Source organism: Mus caroli, unplaced genomic scaffold (genome assembly GCF_978045245.1).
Source record: "Mus caroli unplaced genomic scaffold, Mus_caroli_1 scaffold_13, whole genome shotgun sequence".
NCBI lineage: Eukaryota > Metazoa > Chordata > Mammalia > Rodentia > Muridae > Mus > Mus caroli.
In genome coordinates this window covers 100,599,918-100,616,979 of record NW_028227268.1, presented here as the reverse complement: position 1 = coordinate 100,616,979, position 17,062 = coordinate 100,599,918, and the positions used below count along the sequence as shown (strand labels likewise).

The 17,062-nt window shown below is 44.1% G+C and overlaps 1 non-coding gene across 1 annotated transcript; it reads left to right on the top strand.

Moving 5' to 3' along the window:
• Positions 1-147: 147 nt before the first annotated feature.
• On the top strand, positions 148-254 carry LOC115032599 (U6 spliceosomal RNA). Its single transcript, XR_003838243.1, has one exon. It is a non-coding gene; the product is annotated as a U6 spliceosomal RNA (small nuclear RNA).
• Positions 255-17,062: the final 16,808 nt, after the last annotated feature.

Here is a 17,062-nt window from a genome sequence, read left to right as displayed (position 1 = left end):
AGCCCCGGCATCTGCTGCACTTCCCAAATCATACACACAGGACCACTCAGTTCTACATCTCCAGAGTAGGCTTCCTGCCAAGTTTCTCAACACAGCTGACACAATAGGAGACCCAAGGCAGTTAAAGTAATTACAGATAGACAGGTCGTGCTCGCTTCGGCAGCCCATATACTAAAATTGGAACGATACAGAGAAGATTAGCATGGCCCCTGTGCAAGGATGACACAGACAGACTGGTAAAAGAAGCCTTACCTGGGGTTGCCAACTTCACCAACAAGGGTATAATCTGACACTTAGCCTTGAACAAAGAATTGGCAAAACAAAAGGGAAGACCTTTGCATGGAATTTTTTCTGTATCACTGGAAACACTAAAGTAACATGTTACCCAGCCCCTCTAGGCTGCCTTGCCCCCTGACTCCCAGACGCTACTTATGTTCAAGGCATGAACATTCCCCGGCTCTAGTACAGTCCTGGCTTCAGAGCCAGCTCAGAGGAGGGTTACACTAGCGAGTGAAGGGAACTAGAGAAACTAATGCCATACACAAGAGTCTGTGTGCACACGCAGGAATCACAGTCATGTGTTACTGAAACCTCATGTATTCCTTTATGAGTTTGTTTGGCCTTTTTTTTTTTTCTTTTTACCACAAACATCTCAATCATATTATTGTGTAGGACTCCTTCAAGCCAAACAGTTGTGATCCTTGGGAATCCAGCCGTGCCCGCATGCAAAGTCATCCATCCCTGCTGGGGTCCTTGTCTGTTGACCTCCCCTCATGGAAAGAAAGGCTGGGGAGGTTCCGGGATCCTCACCTGAGTGTTCAGTAGCTTCATATCACCTGCTGTATGCAACTCTGCCCTAATTGCAGATGGCCTCTGAGAGGGGCTAGATTATGGGGGGGGGGGTGGAGGGCTGCTGGGTAAAGACTCTCCAGGGCGGTCTTTTGGGGTAGGAAACATGCACATTCCTGTACGTAACCCCTCACCTATGCTCTCATGGTAAACCCAATAAACTCGTTGGCATCCAGTATGAACTTTGGTGGCATGCTATCTTGGCTTGTTGTTGGCACCTAAGGGAAGCAGGAGGGTCTTATCTATGTCTTCCCAGGGGAGGAATTTTAGCCACACATGTGACTTGGTAGCTTGAGAAACTTGAATTCAGTACTGCCAGCTGCTGTAGAGTCAGAGGTTCTCAACCAGGAGTTAACCCTTGCACAGGGGTTGCCCAAGACCATCGGAAAACAGATATTTTCGTTATGATTCATAGCAGTAGAAATTACAGTTATGAAGTAGCAACAAAAATAACTTTATGGTTGGGGGTTCACCACATCATGAGGAACTGTATAAAGGGTCGCAACATTAGGGAAGCTGAGAACACTGGTCATAATCTCCATCTCTTCTTTGTGTTTGCTTTCTTCTTTCTGGTGTTGGGGATGGAACCTGGGGCCTCAGGTACATTCAGACAAGTGTTGGACCCTACGGGACCACAGTTCGAGCTCCAACTCCGTTTTCTCAGGAAAAGCTAGTCTAGCAATAGTGGCACTGGATCTCTTCAGAGGGGAGAGGCAAAGGCCTTCTGATATGTAGCCTAACAATTTGTTGCTCCAGAAAGAGGGAAGTAAAAAATGGTCTTGTTTCCTTCCTCCCTTCCTTCCTCCCTTCCTCCCTCCCTTCCTTCTTTCCTTCCTTTGTTTCTCTTTTCCATCTCTAGCCTGACAAAGATTATTAATCTCTACATTTTCAAAACCGTTTCTGTAAAAATTTTTGGCTGCTTGTTTTTGTTTTGTTTTGTTGTTGTTGTTGGTGGTGGTGGTGGTGATGGTGGTGGTGGTGGTGGTCTTGCTCGAAGCCCAGGCTTCAAAGTCCTCAAACTATGATCCTCTGGCTTCAGTCTCCAGAGCACTAGACTTACAAGTATATACCACCATATTCAGCTCCTCTATGCAATTCTTTTTATTTCTATTTTAGTGTCCACATTTCCACAGAACAAATGGGAGGGTTTTTGCATATGCCCCTGAGCCTGTTCTTAGCTCAGATGGGATGGTCCTTGCATATATGCCCTGAGCCTGCTCTTAGCATTGAGCTACACCTAAAGCCCTCTTGTCATTCTAAAGCCCACAGAGCACTGAAATATTAAAGTTTTTTTTCACAAGATGACACCAAAATCAGATTTGCTACAAAATCCCACAGTTATCTATCAGCTGGTAGCTATGGTTTATCAACCCCATTTTATTTCCACCATGTTCCATTACATATGTGTTCGATCAAAAACATTTGCCGAAATAGATGAATATGAATGTAGTGAAACTTGAGAGTGTCAGGTAGTATATGGGATGCTTGTCTGATTCCTTCTCTAAAACTGGGGACATGCTAACTCTTGAATGAAGATTGTGGGCCAGCATTGGAATCTGAAGAAAGGAAATATAACCCCAGTTGAGGTCAGAATAGTAGGTCCTTTGGAATCAAGGTTTAGTTCCAAGGCTTGTATTGGCCAAGAGCAAAAAGCATTGTATACCTCCTACTATGAGCAGTGAATGCCTAATGGGGAACCACCTCACATCTTGTATCTAGGGTCTACAAAAATAAATAAAGTAAAAAGTCAGGACCCCAACCTGTCATATCTTTTGGTGGCCAGAAGCACTCATTTCTGTTGTATGTGTATATGTACATATACATAATACATATACACATGCACATATACATATGTATTTATGATGAGAGAATAGAGCCCTTGGAAATTATAGCTAGTGAGTGAATGGGTCAAAAAGGCAAATCTAGCAAAAGGAACCGAAGAAGAAGTAGGAAGAAACCTCAGGTGTGGCCCACAGCCGCAGAGAGCTCACCTCATAGAGATGAGCAAGAAGCAAAGAGGGTTCACGCTGCTCAGACCTTGTCTCACAGAGGCCTGGGGATATGCTGAAGCCCAGTTTATCTTCTTAAAGCAAAACTGAAGAGTTTTCATTGTAGGTTCCCAATAAAGGCACTTTTATTCACTTATCAGTGACAGCCACAGAGCAGGGGTGGATTTGGGACAAAAGGCTGGGAAAAGAACAGAAAGCACAGATATGAGAAGTGGGGGAATTTGCTCAATCCATGAACGTTACTTCCTGCCAAATGGAAGAGCAAGAGATCTGGGTAATGAGAACTGGGGAGAGCAGTGTGCTGAGCAGCAACAGGAAGGGCCGTGGCAGATGGAGAAAGGAGATTAATGCAATCAACATTTATCCCAGCTTTAGAGATGGAGCAATTTATAGAAATGAGAGAAATGAAATCAATTGTCCTATTTCAAAACTATGAGGAAGAAGGGAAAGCGAAACCAACAATGAGAGAATCTCTTTGGAGAACAGCTCAATACCAACAGAGCTGGGACTCACACTGAGGCTCAGCCCCCAGTCTGGTGCTGTTTCCACTATAAATATAAACGCTTACTACTGCCTCTTTCTCATTTCCTGCCTATTTCCTTCCTTGTATGAGAATGAGGGTTGGCAGCTGTCTCGTGCATGTGAACTCCCAACTGCTCAGACTGAAACCTTCTCCTTGCCCATGGGTGCCTGAGTGGGTGGGGATCAAGGTTGAAGGTTTCCTCACATCCTGTGGGGAAAGGGCAAGTCTGACAGCACATTTGTAAACTGTAATGGTAGAGAGGACAGCATGCTCCGTTTTCCAAATGGTAATTATTATTTTCATAATCAGCATTTATTGTTTTTAAATGACAGTGTGGGCAGCCGGGGATAATGATTAAAGAGAAACAAGCTCTGTCAGTGTGACGAGAAATCAGCAGGATGTGCCACTGAAAAACCAGGCAAGGCTCCACGAGGAGTCAGCTTCTGCTTCCTTTAGGCTTGGTCTGCTCTGAGGGTAAACTTCTGTGTAAGGTCACAACTTGGCTAAGGGAGACACTGCACTAACCAAGGATAAAAAGCAGACACCAGAAGGTGATGTGGAGGGTCACGTCTGCAATCCCAGCATTAGAGAGACTGAGGCAGGGGGACCAAGACTTTTCAGGACAGCTTGGGCCTCATGGTGAGTAGGAAGCCAGCTTACTATCCAGAGAAAGACCCTGTCTGAAGATAGAAAAGCATTTGAGAACGAGAGGAAGTTGAATTCCTCTGGGGTAACACTCAAATAGTACCGGGTTACTTCCCACGAGCAGACAGAAGAACGAAGCTGGTCCTTGCCCTTCACACATGCGGTGTTTGGTCTCTGCTTTGTTCTCCTGCATAAACGTGCCGCCTCACAAACAGCAAGACAACGTATGTCAGGTCTTCTGGGATCCCACACATCCTTTCCACAACATTTTCAGACATATTAGTCTCAATGGGTGCTCTGTGTTCCAAGATGTCACAAGCCACTGTTTTCCATTTCCTTTAACCAATGCTGTACAGTTGGCCATTACAGAAATGGTAGCCAGGCACTGCCAGAAGACCAGACCCTTACTTATAGTCATCAATGGAACAGGCATTTGCCTCAAGACTGGAAAATCCTCAGGCTTAATGTTAAAACATGCTGTTCTGGATGGACAGGGACTTCAAGGACAGTTTCGCCCTTGTTTGGTGGGAAGAGCCTTGCTGCTGTGTTAAGTCGGAAGCAGGAAGATATTATAATTTGCTTCCAAAAGGCATTTTTTTGGTATTAAAAAGGAGCGTTCAATGTCTACATCTTAGAAGGCACTTCTCAGTAGCTGAAAAAAACTGCCTTGGAAATGTCTCGGGTGTGAATTTAAACCCTTCCCTCCTGCAAGGGTCAGTGCTTATTGTTCCTTCCACTCCTCCTGCGGAGTCTCTTGGTGAATGAGTCTTCCAAGAACTGGAGATTTGGCTTGGGAAACTGTCCTGTTGAAAGTGCCAGCTGTCCTACAAGGGAAGTGATCATTTTCTGCTTTAGAAACTGTAAGCCACAAGCGTAGGACACCCAGAGGTATTTCTGCCAGAAGCATTTCCTGCAGGCCATAGTTCCAGTTTACATCAATGGAATTCTGTCCCAAGTCAACCCAGGAAGAACCTCTCTGGCACTCAGCAGAGAAGCATGCTGCTCACATCAGGAGGGCCATCTTGCTCTGAGCAGACCCAGTGGTGTCTGTTCCCTCCATCCAGTGTCAATAAGCTCATGTCACTGGCACAGTATCAGAGTCCCCATAGCACTGTGACCACACATCACTTGCTCTCTTGCTAGAGCAGGATATTTCTTAGGTCATGGGATTGAACCCAGGCCTGGTTCAGCTCCCAAGTGCTAGGAGGCACTTCAGGAAAGAGGGGGCCATTGTGCCTAACAGAATGCACAGCTAGATCGCCTATCCCATCATCTTCTGTATAGATCAACAACATCCTCAACAAACGTCAAAGACCTTTGTATTTTAAGTGATCCTTATGAACAGTTGTGCTGAGGTATCTAATTGTAATTTAGGAGGTATTTCATCCAATCATGTTCCATAAGTATTCCCTGAGTGGCTGGCTTGTATGCTACTATTAACTATTATTATACTATCAGACCAGAGCCCAAGCATGTTGGCTATGGTCCTGCCCTGTCTTATATCCCACGTTCTAGGAGTAACTATCTGTTTTTCCTCTGAGTTCTAATACCTTCTGCTCAACTTGATGAGCAGAATGCTCATCACGTCACAGAAGCAAGTTAGGAGGACATTTTCTAAAACTGGCCTACTAGGAGTTGAGGGTGATGCGGTAGCAAGAGGGAAGGGAATCACTTCCTCAAAGCTAAGAAATAAAGCCAACTTTGTGGTCCACGCTGGGAACCCAGGAAGAGTACAATTCAAAGGCAACTGGAACTACCTATCTAGTCCCAGCCTGCCCATGCCTGAAGGCACACACGTGTGCTCGCACACGCGCACACACACACGCACACACACACACATACACCAAAGCCAATAAATGTCTTGCATAAGAGCTAAGTGCGGAAAGTTTAACTTGGGGGCTTTCTTCCTCAGAATGTAAGTCTGGCTCCAACTGCTTCTAGTCAAGGAAGTTTTCCATCTGAAATAAAACTAGTTTTCTTTGGATAGAAATGCATTCTTTTCAGTGTTTTATTACATAATCACAAAATACTGATCTAAAAGTTTCTCTGGGTAAGGAGTCCTTGGCCTGATCAGCAGTTTACTGGAACTGAAGTAGCCTATGCCTGACGGGAGAACAGCTTTTCTTCCATTCCATTTTCTCTTTTTAATCCTGATGTGCTTGCTCTCAGCCTCGGGCTGTGGGCACATCAAGCTGTGCTCCTGCAGCTGTGGTGTGAGGCTAAGGAGTAAATGGAAACAGCAGGATTATTTTTTACAGTAATTTGCCCTTTCAGAACACACTAATGGGGAGAAGCACATTTCAGATCCACCCAGAAGGCCAGTAAGTGGTCTCAGATGATCCCAAGCTTTCTCTTGCCTCGAGGGGTAAAATCTTTTCTCAGCAATTTGGGGCATATTATCTTACCTGCCTGAGAATCTGCCAGGCAGATACCCCTCTATGATAGAAACATCAGATTTCCTACCTACTATGCAGATGGGAAAAGACAAAACTTGAATTCTCTGTGCTCTCCTTTCTCCCCTGCCAGGATAACATTTACAAAGACTGTTTCTTTAGTCCTGGCTTCTAACAGCAACCATTTGAAGAAAGAGTCATCCAGCAATTATTAATTTTGCATGGGATCAACTCAGCTATCATTGGAGATGCAGTTACATGAAAACAGCCTGTGTTAATTTCATCCCTCTGGGGTTGCTTGGCAACAAGGCCTCCTTCCAGACAGTCTCTTCTTGGCCTAGGGTGATCTCTTTGGGGTGTCACTCAAGCTAAGACAATCATCACCCTATTACTGCTGCTTTTGGATGTGTCTCTGTGGGTCGGGCTAGTCCAGGGCCCTGGAAGCTCTGCTTCAGCCGCCCTGGCCGAGGTCTGTGTAAGTCCTGGCTCTGTCAGTATAGAGAATGAATTGGGCCTGGGGGATCTGGGATTTGTGCAATGCCCATTAGATAGGAAAGAGAGAGAGAGAGAGAGCCTGAGAATGGCAAAGGGAAATGGGGCTTATATGGAATAAAATTAGAATAAAATAGAATACATTACTACGTTCTTATGTGAAAGTACTTGAAGCAAGTGCTCTACCACTGAGCTATGTCCCAAGCAGGATATACTTCTAAATAATCAACAGGAAGTCCAATATGTACAACGCACAGGATGCTGGATTCCAAATGTGTACAGAAAGGGAATTAAAACTTTAAAAGATAACAAAAAGAAAAACGCCACCACCACCAACAACAACAAAAACCATGGATGTGGTGGTACATGCCCTGAATCACACATTGACTCAGGAGTCAGGGCAGGCAGATCTCTGGGAGTTCAAGCCCAGGCCTGGCTACATAGTGAGACCCTGAGGCTAGAGAGATCAGCCTGGAGCACTTTTTGCCCTGGCAGAGGACCCAGGTTCAATTCTCACCACATTATTGCTCACAACCATCTGTAACTCCAGTTCCAGGGGATCGGATGAACTTGATGGGCACACATGTAGTACACATACATACATGCAGGTAAAGCATTCCTATACATAAAAGTAAAAACTCGCTAAAAGCCGGGCGTGGTGGCACACGCCTTTAATCCCAGCACTTGGGAGGCAGAGGCAGGCGGATTTCTGAGTTCAAAGCCAGCCTGGTCTACAAAGTGAGTTCCAGGATAGCCAGGGCTACACAGAGAAACCCTGTCTCGGAAAAAAAAAAAAAAAAAAAAAACTTGTTAAAATATTTTAAAAATAAGACAAAAACATTTCGTTTATGTTTGCATAAAGTACAGGTGGCCAGCTATGACTGTGAGTGATGTACAAAGTGTAGAGGCTAGAACAAGCAAGAATTTTTGCCTGCTCTTCTTAATACTGTTTTGCTTTGTAAGCGAGTAGAAAAGTTAATATGAAAACTTTAAAAATAGACATAAAAAGTTTGCAAGCCAATGCAAGTTCTTAACATTTGGGGTTTACAAAGCTCACCTGAACTCATCTTTGTGCTAGCTTCACTCTCCCCTCAGACAGGGTTCTTCTGTGTGGCCCTGGCAGTCCTGGACTCAGTGTGTAGACCAGGCTGGCCTTGAACTCACAGAGATCTGGCTGCCTCTGCTTCTGCTCCAGAGTGCTGGGACTAAAGACGTGTGCCACCATGCCTGGCCTCACTAGTTTCACTCTTGATGGTGGTGGTGTGTGTATGCACATATGTTGAATTATTACAAAATTAAAAGTGAAAAACAAAGGACAGTTTCAGTATTAACCCAAACAGAGTTTATACAAATTCCCTGTGCTGTTTAACCCTTCCTGCTGTTGTGGGTGAAGGAACATTTTGAGTGACTGGATAAGTGAGCTACAGAGAAAGCCTTGGGCTAAGAACACTAGCTTTATGGAACCAGAGTGTGCCTTAGTCCTGCCGATAAGAAGTCAATGCCAGCCACCCCAGGGAACACTCAGAGTGCAGAACTCTGATAAAAGCATCACTCCACTTCAGATGAGCCTTGCTGTACCTTTCTGTTCATCTCAGAATGCTGTCCAGTTCTGCCGCAGTGTCTCCACCTCTCATCGCCTCCTTCCCACTTAGCTCCCAGAGGCTCCTTATCACCATATACGGCTCATCTGATACATTCTTTTTTTCTCAGGCTTTATTTGAAAATATTTGTATACACATACCTAATTACAAACAAAAGTTCTTTGGCCACATTGTGCATTCCATCCTGGAATTCTTCAACTTCCCAAAGACTTTAAATTTGCATCTATTAAGATTTTCTTAGCTGAGCATGGTGATGAAAGCCTTTAATCCCAGTACTCAGGAGGCAGAGGCAGGAAGATCTCTGTGAGTTCAAGGCTAGCCTGGTCTAACATAGCAAGCTTCAAGTGCTTGCAAAGTATAGGGATACACAAGAGAGAAGAGGCTCCTCAGAGTTTATGGGCCAGCTAGCCTGGTGGTTGGTGTATGCTGTGGGGAGTAAGAAGAGACCCTGCCTCCAACAACATGGAAAGTGAGACCCACACTTGAGGCTGACCTCTGACCTTCACATATACACCTGCATGAGCAAGCGAGAGTGAGAGTGCGAGCACACACACACATACACCCTTTTAAAAAGTACTTTTAAAAAGAAGGTATTTTTGGCTGGGCATGGTGGTGCATGCCTTTACTCCCAGCACTTGGGAGGCAGAGGCAGGCAGATTTTTGAGTTTGAGGTTTACAGAGTGAGTTCCAGAACAGCCAAGGCTACACAGAGAAACCCTGTCTCAAAAAAACAAAATCAAACAAAAATTTTAAAACTATAAAAATTAAGAAGCTCTGCATACATACACACACACATATATGTCTTTGAGAATGACTTTATATATTAACCTCAAAATTAAAACTCTATTCTAAGATTATTTTAAATTCAAAGAAACAAGTCCTTGTAAGACCAAAAGAACCTACAAGCTATGAGGTTGGTTTATCCCTTTTTTGTTTAAACAAATACTTGCCACAATGTTTCAATAAGGAAGGCAAACAACATGACTGTGAGAACTAGCATTTGCATGGAACCGTGTAACAACCCAGTGAGTCAATTAGACAGAAGTGGCAGTCATTCTAGTTAAAACAGCCAGCTAGCCAACATCTTGACAAGTTGCTTTGCAGCCTCTAAAAATGATGGGTTTTGTTTTGTTTTCTGGTTTTTAATTTTTTTTCCTGTTTTGTTTTGTTTTTGCATTTTGTCCTTCAAGACAGAGTTTCTCTGTGTAGCCCTGGCTGTCCTAGAACTCATTCTGTAGACCAGGCTAGCCCCTGGAACTCAGAGATCTATCCACCCCTGCCTCCTCTGAATGCTGAGTGACAGTTGTGGCGCCTCCCAGCACTGCAGTACACATCTCTAAAACTGGAGATCTCTGCTGGTGGCATGTCTGCTGGTGGCATGGCATGTCTGCTAATGGCATGTCTGCTGGTGGCATGGCATGTCTGCTGGTGGCATGGCATGTCTGCTGGTGGCATGGCATATCTGCTGGTGGCATGGCATGTCTGCTAATGGCATGTCTGCTGGTGGCATGGCATGTCTGCTGGTGGCATGTGCTGCACTATTCTTTCCTATGTGAAGCTCTACTGCAGTTGTACTGTGATGATGTCCAAGAGAATTTTGTGACAGCTAGATAGCAGGCAGTACTATGGCACAGCAGCAGTGTGGCACCTGGTCACAGTATTCTGGAGGCATCCTTACTTTTGAGACCTGTGCCCTAGACACGGAGCACAAACAGGCACCCAAGAACATGAGGCTTACAGTAGGAGAAGTAGGCTAGGGACACCACCTGCTTCCTTTGAACTTTTCTGTTTTCTTTTCTTTCTCTCCCGAGGTCCATTTGAGTCATTTTCTACATTGTTTGTTTTTTATCTTGTTACAGAAATCTATGCTGTGTGAGTGCCAGAGTTTACTTATCTCTTCTCTTGGGTGAAAGACAGTTGGATTGTTTCTTCATTTTAACAACTATGGGAGGGAAATCTGCTATAAAATTCATATGCAGGTTTTTGCCTAAGTACAGGTTTTTATTAGGAGTGCAATTGCTTGGTTGTACATAGTAGTAAATGTTTACATTTGTAAGAAATTATAGTTTGCTTTGCAGAACAGCCATAATTTGTATAATGCTCAGCTTAAGTGATACAATTTTCGTTATTCTTGCTAGTAATTGGGACCATCACCAATTCTGTTTTTACTTCCTTCTGGAAAGCTATACACATTTTAAAAGCAATGGAGACCTGCTATGCTAATTTGAGTTTTGTTTAAGTAAATCTCCTTCAACAAGGAAGGCAAATGCGAGGAATAAAAGGACCTGAGACAATCATCTCAGAGAGACATCAGAGCAGAAGCCATTGTCCAGGTGAAACCACTCACCTAGAGAGAGGCCAGCAATAAGAGAGGAAGAGGGGTCACCACCCAGGTCCTGAAGCTTCCCAGTAGGCTCTGCTGCTTTTGGTTTCGACTCCACCCCCAGACCTTCCTGAGGTGCAGCCTCCTATTAATACACAGGCCTTTTGAGAGGTTGGGAGAGCAAAATGCGTGTAAAGTTCAGGAAACCAATAACTGCTATCACCTGGCTCCAGGGTCTGCTCTTAGAACATGGGGGAGTCCCTCTCCTGCTTGTGAAGGATGCAAGCATGTGACAGGAAGCCAGTTCCTCCAGGGTCAGCCCCCAGAGCTTTAATAATTCATGAGCAGTGATGTTGGTTGGATGAGCCCTGAACCCCTGACAGGAGCTTACATCAGGGACAGCTCATCATGGACCACCCAGCTCAGGGAGGATTCAGTCCTCTGGAAGGGAAAAGAAGGAAACTGACTATCTGGATCAGTGGAGGCTCAATCAGCCATTTGGGGGGAAACAAAACAGCATTTATTTATTGTCTCCAATATGTTCAGGTCAGGCCTGTGTTTCACAGGGAAGTTGGATGAGGCTGGGGGAGTTCTGGCCCTGGAGAGCAAAACTAGATCGAATTTGAACTTTCAAAAGCACCTTACCCCTTCCCTGTGGGTTCTGGTAACAAAGACCCCTGAGTTACAGCCCAGGGTCAACTATAGCCTCGTGGTTTCCAGATCTTAGTCTAAGTCTAGGGTGGGGAGTTCCATTTGCTGACAGTTGTGAATATGGACCAAATTTCATTTCTGTGAAATTAATGGGAATGGGTTTCCATCTCTAAGGAGCAGAAGGGCTTATATGAAAAGAATTCAGTTTAAAAGAACAAAACACTCAACTTTTCCCACAAAGGTCAGTTTTGTCTGGAACAGCACAGCACTCTTCTCAGGACTTCACAGAGCAAGCTTGCTCTCAGGGAACTCTCTGTCCTCCAAAGGCTCTTCTCCGCCCAGCTCTTCCTGCCCTTCATCCCAGGGGAGATCTATTGTCTTTATTCTAATTGGACTTTTAAAAAGTATTTATTTATACTGCATCCTACTTTGAAAAAAGCTTTGAAGAAATTTAAAAACTAAAATATCTTCCTCATTAAGCAGGACAAAAAAAAAAAAAAAAACAACCGAAATTATTCAAAAGGGAACAGAAAAATAGATGAGAATGAGTAAGCACTTGCCTTCAGGAGTACTTCGAACTTCTAGCATCCGAATCAGAAAGACACAACAGTATGAGGCAGCATTTGGCTTTTCCCATGTGATGCTGTCAAAGTTCAGAGTAGACTCCTGTGTTTCCATTTCACTATCTTGCTTTGAATTACTGGCTTATCCACTTAACAAACATTTGGAAAGGGCTTTTCCAGTCCTTTGGCTCCATGTGGACTGGACTTTTATCTAAGGTGAAGCTCTAATCCAAAGTGTGGTGGTGTTTGAAGGTGGGGCCCGTGGAAGGTAATGTTGAGTGGAAGATGGGACAGAGGAGCCCCTCCTCCCAAGTGAGGAACCTCTAAACCAGGAAAAGCCTTTCCATAATTGAAAAGCTGGTATTTTCTAGATATCAAAACTGAGAGAAAATAAATATGTACTGGGTAAGCTACTTAGTTTATGGCACATTGTTACAGCATTTGCAGCTAAGATGGCAGAACCAAGCAAAGAATAAACATACTTTGAGTCCCTCTTGTTAACGCTGTCTGAGGGCCTTGTCTCTTGTGCACTGCCATCTATGGTGCACTGGAGCCTGAAATATTGAAATATTGAGTGCTGGTGGTTTGACCCCTAGGCTCATATATCTGAATGCTTAGTCACCGGGGAATAGAAACCCTTGATAGGATTAGAAGGATTCAGAGGTGTGACCTTGATGGAGAAAGTGTGTTCCTGGGAGCTAGGGGAACTTTGAGGTTTCAAAAGCCCATGCCAGGCCCAGCTTCTGTCTGCCTGTCTCTCTTCTCTCTCTTCTCTCTCTTCTCTCTCTCTCTCTCTCTCTCTCTCTCTCTCTCTCTCTCTCTCTCTCTCTCTCTCCACACACACACACACAGATCAGGATATAGCAGCTCTCAGCTACTGTTCCAGCATCATGCATGATGTCATGATCCTGACCATAATAATAATGGACTAAATCCCTGAAACTGTAAGCCCGCCCTCAATAAAGAATTGCCTTGGTCATGGTGTCTCCTCATATCAAGACAGAAGACCTGACCATGCTACTTGTTGGCAGAATGTAGATTTGGGGACTTTGGACTAGAAAGGCAGTTCAGTGCTTTAAGTGGGGCTCGATGGGCTCTCAGAGACGCTGAGAGTAACACAGAACATGACTCCCTGGCTTGAGAGGTTTCAGAGAGGAAGAACATTAGTCAGTGGCCTGGAGACTGTTCTTGTGATATTATGGTGAAGATTGTGGGTACTTTCTGCCCTTGTCCAAAAAAATATTTCTGAGGCTAAATTGAAGAAAAATTTGTATTATTGGTGTTGGCAGAGAGATTTCAAGATAGCCTAGTGTTGATTGTATCATGTGATTTTTAGTAATCATCTTTTTTTCTTAACAGATTTGGATCTTATTTACTGGGGTGGGAGGGAAAGCACATGTCCCATGGTACCTTGTGGTGATAAAGAGGACAACTTATGGGAGTTGTTTCTTTCCTTCTACCAAGTCCTAGGGATTGAACTCAAGTTGTTAGGCTTAGTGGCAAGCACCTTTACCTGCTGTGCCATCTCTCCAGCCCAGTAATCCCTCTTACACAGATCTGTAAAGAAAAAGAGAAAGCTGGACAAAGAAATACAAAATGTACAGCTTGAGAAGAAAAGGAGCATTGAGAATACAATTTCTGTGTCCAAGGAGATTAAAACGTTAAAAACAACAACAACAAAAAAAAAGCCTGACGCTAAATGGAATAAAGGGAGAGGTGACCTAAGGGCAAGACCCCACCCAGCTAAGCTTCTAACTGTGAAAAGATTTAAAGAAAAGTTAAAGCAATGAAGGAATCCAACAACAACAGAAAGCTGGTACAGATGTAAGTGAACAAGAAGGCCAGGTTCCAGCCCCAGCAGGCAGCAGAACTTGGCAGCTGCAGCCTTGTCTTTCTGGCTTTAGAGTCAAGGATAGAAGAAGGGGGTCATAGAACCTCCCTCTGCAGCTATGGAAAGCCCCTGAGGTCAGGCTTGTGTCAGGGGTGTCCCTGCATGGAAGCCCTCTGTGAAGTTGTGATTTCCCTCAAGGTGCTGGAGATGCCAGAGCCATTGAATACCTGATATGGAGAACTGCTAACAGAGTATAGAACCAGACCAAGAAAGAGAAGTGGGTTGTAGTCAACAAAGCTGATAGGAGCTGGAGATCTGAAGAGCGCTTTGACATCAGACGTCCGAGATGCAGAGTTTGGAGTTTGTCCTACCGGATCTTGGTCATGCTTTATCCAGCATTTCCTTGCTATGATGCTTCCTTTCCTCCGCTTTGGAACCATGATGTGTGTGTGTGTGTGTGTGTGCGTGTGTGTGTGTGTGCGTGTGTGTGCAATATATATCCTGTGCCTTTGTATGCAGGAAGTTTATAATCTGTATATCCTGTGCCTGTGTACGCTGAGAGTATGTATTCTGCACTTTCATGTTTTAGGGGTTATAGTTATGCCATGAGTCACAGAGATCTTAAACTTTGGACTTTTAAACAGTGTTGAGACTGATAGACTGTGGGGACTTTTCAGATGGACTGAATGCATTTCTGCATTATGATATGGCTACAAACCTATGGAAGCCATGGAGTAGAATGTGTGGTTTGAATGAGAATGGCCTCCATAGGCTCATAGAAGGAACACTCAGTTATCAGGGTGTAATAGGCAATTTGACTACATCTGGAATGAACTATAATCCAGACATGGAGGGCACACCTGTGAGAGATTATTTTTGCTTGGTTTGAAGTGAGTGAATCCATTTCTAGTCCAGACCTTTCAGGTAGGAAGATACACACTTTTGACCTAAATCTTGAGTGAGGAAGACAGACCTTTAACCTGGGCCAGAAAGCCTGCATAAGGACGTGGAAGAAGGGAGCTTTTGCTCTTTGCCTGCTTGTCCTCTACTTGCCAGCACATCCATTCCTTCACTGGCACTAGAGCCTACTTCTTCGAGATTCCATCATATACATACGACCAGCTGAGATATGGAGCCTTGTGGACTGAGCAACTACTGAATTCTTGGACTTTCCTTTCACAGCTAGTCATTGTTGGATTAACTGGCCTGCAGCCTGTAAGTCATTCCAATAAATTGCATATACGTGTGTGTGTGTGTGTGTGTGTGTGTGTGTGTGTGTGTGTGTGTATGGGTTCCCAGTCCATAGACCTCTGGCCGGGTTGCTGTAATGTCTAAGGCAAGGCAGTTAGTTGTATGAGGAGTGTCTGTAGAGGAAAGCTGCTTACTTCGTGGTAACTGGGAAGTTAAAGAGGGCAAAGAGCAGAGGTTAGACCAATGACCTACTTCTTCTAAGTAGGCCTACCTCATAAAATTTCTGCTGCCTTCCAGAAGTACCATCAGCTGATGAGCTGGAGCCTGTGGGGACATTTCAAATTATAACACCAGGTCATATGGGAATAAAGTAGTCCTTTATCCAGCCTGCCTGACGTCCTTATATAGCAGTGGTTCTCACCCTTCCTAATATTGTGACCCATTAATATAGTTCATGCTGTGATGACTTCAACCATAAAATTATTTTCATTGCTACTTCATAACTGTAATTTTGCTACTGTTAAGATTCAAAATGTAAATATCTGACAGACCTTTAATCTGTGGAAGGTTCATTCATCCCTAAAGGGGTCGCAACCCACAGGTTGAGAACCACTATACGAAGGGCCAGAGAATACCATGTAATGAGGGGGCAGGAGGAGGGGCAGGTGTCAGGGTTCCACCACTGTGTGCTGAGGAATGTCAAGGTTGTTAGTGACACCAGAAGCTCAGAGAAAGGAAAGGAGCAGATTCTCCCCAAAACTTTGGAGATAGTGTAGCCCTCCCCACAGCCTAATAATTATGAGACAACAAATGTCTGTTGTTTTGAGGTGCCAATTTGCTGTTGTTTGTTACAACAGCCCAAGTGAAACAGAACACAAAATGAAAGATGCCAGATTCAAAGGCAGTAGCTTGTAAGCACCATCTCTATGAGAAGATGGAATGGCAAAGGAGAACAACCAGAGGTGTCTGGGGCAGGAGGAGGGAGATTTGGGTCGTGATAACATGTACTGGAGCTGGCTGTGGAGATGCATGTGGTAACCACTCATAAAACCAGACTGAGGCTGGCAATCTCTTGAGTGCGGCCTGGGTCCAATCCCTTATACTAGCAAAAGTTATAAATTAATCTTTAAACTGACCAAGGGTGAATTTCTAGTCTATGTAGATTATATGTCAATAAATCTGGTTCTTCTTCCAAATCCAAAAAGCAAAGCCAAAGACATACTCTCTTACTTCACATCCAGATGCAAAGGCAGCTGACCTCACACTGTTTAATTATATATACACTGTACATAAGTGATCATGACTGAGTCATTTGAAATAAGTTGTAGGCATCAGGACAGTTTAATTTCTAACCATTTCAATATACGTCTCTTAAGAATCGTATTTTATGGGGCTGGAGAGATGGCTCAGCAGTTAGGAGCACTGGCTGCTCTTCCAGAGGTCCTAGGTTCCATTTGCAGCAACCACATGGTGACTCACAACCATCTGTAACAGGATCCAATGCCCTTTATGACATATAGGCATACATCTGCAGACAGAACAAATAGCTTTCTTCATATCTAAGAAGAGCAGCAATAATACCAATTATTAATTCTACCTTCCCATAATCAAAATGTTTCAGGTTTGCTCTCTCTCTCTCTCTCTCTCTCTCTCTCTCTCTCTTTCTGTGTGTGTGTGTGTGTGTGTGTGTGTGTGTGTGTATGTAGTTGCCTCTTTCTAGCCAGTTTTTAATCAAGGACCATAAGATGCATTTGAAGCTGGGGTGGTGCGTGACTTTGGAAGGTAACAGTGTGATTATTATGAGTTCTGAACCAGTATGTCTATGTAGGGAGACATTATCTCAAACCACAAAAGCAAGTGAAAAATAAATTTGGCTGTTAGGTCTCTTCAGTCTCTTATTCTGAAGCAGTTATTCTCAACCTTCCTAATGCTGTGACCCTTTAATACAATTCCTTATGTTGTGATGACCCCAGCCATAAAATTATTTTCTT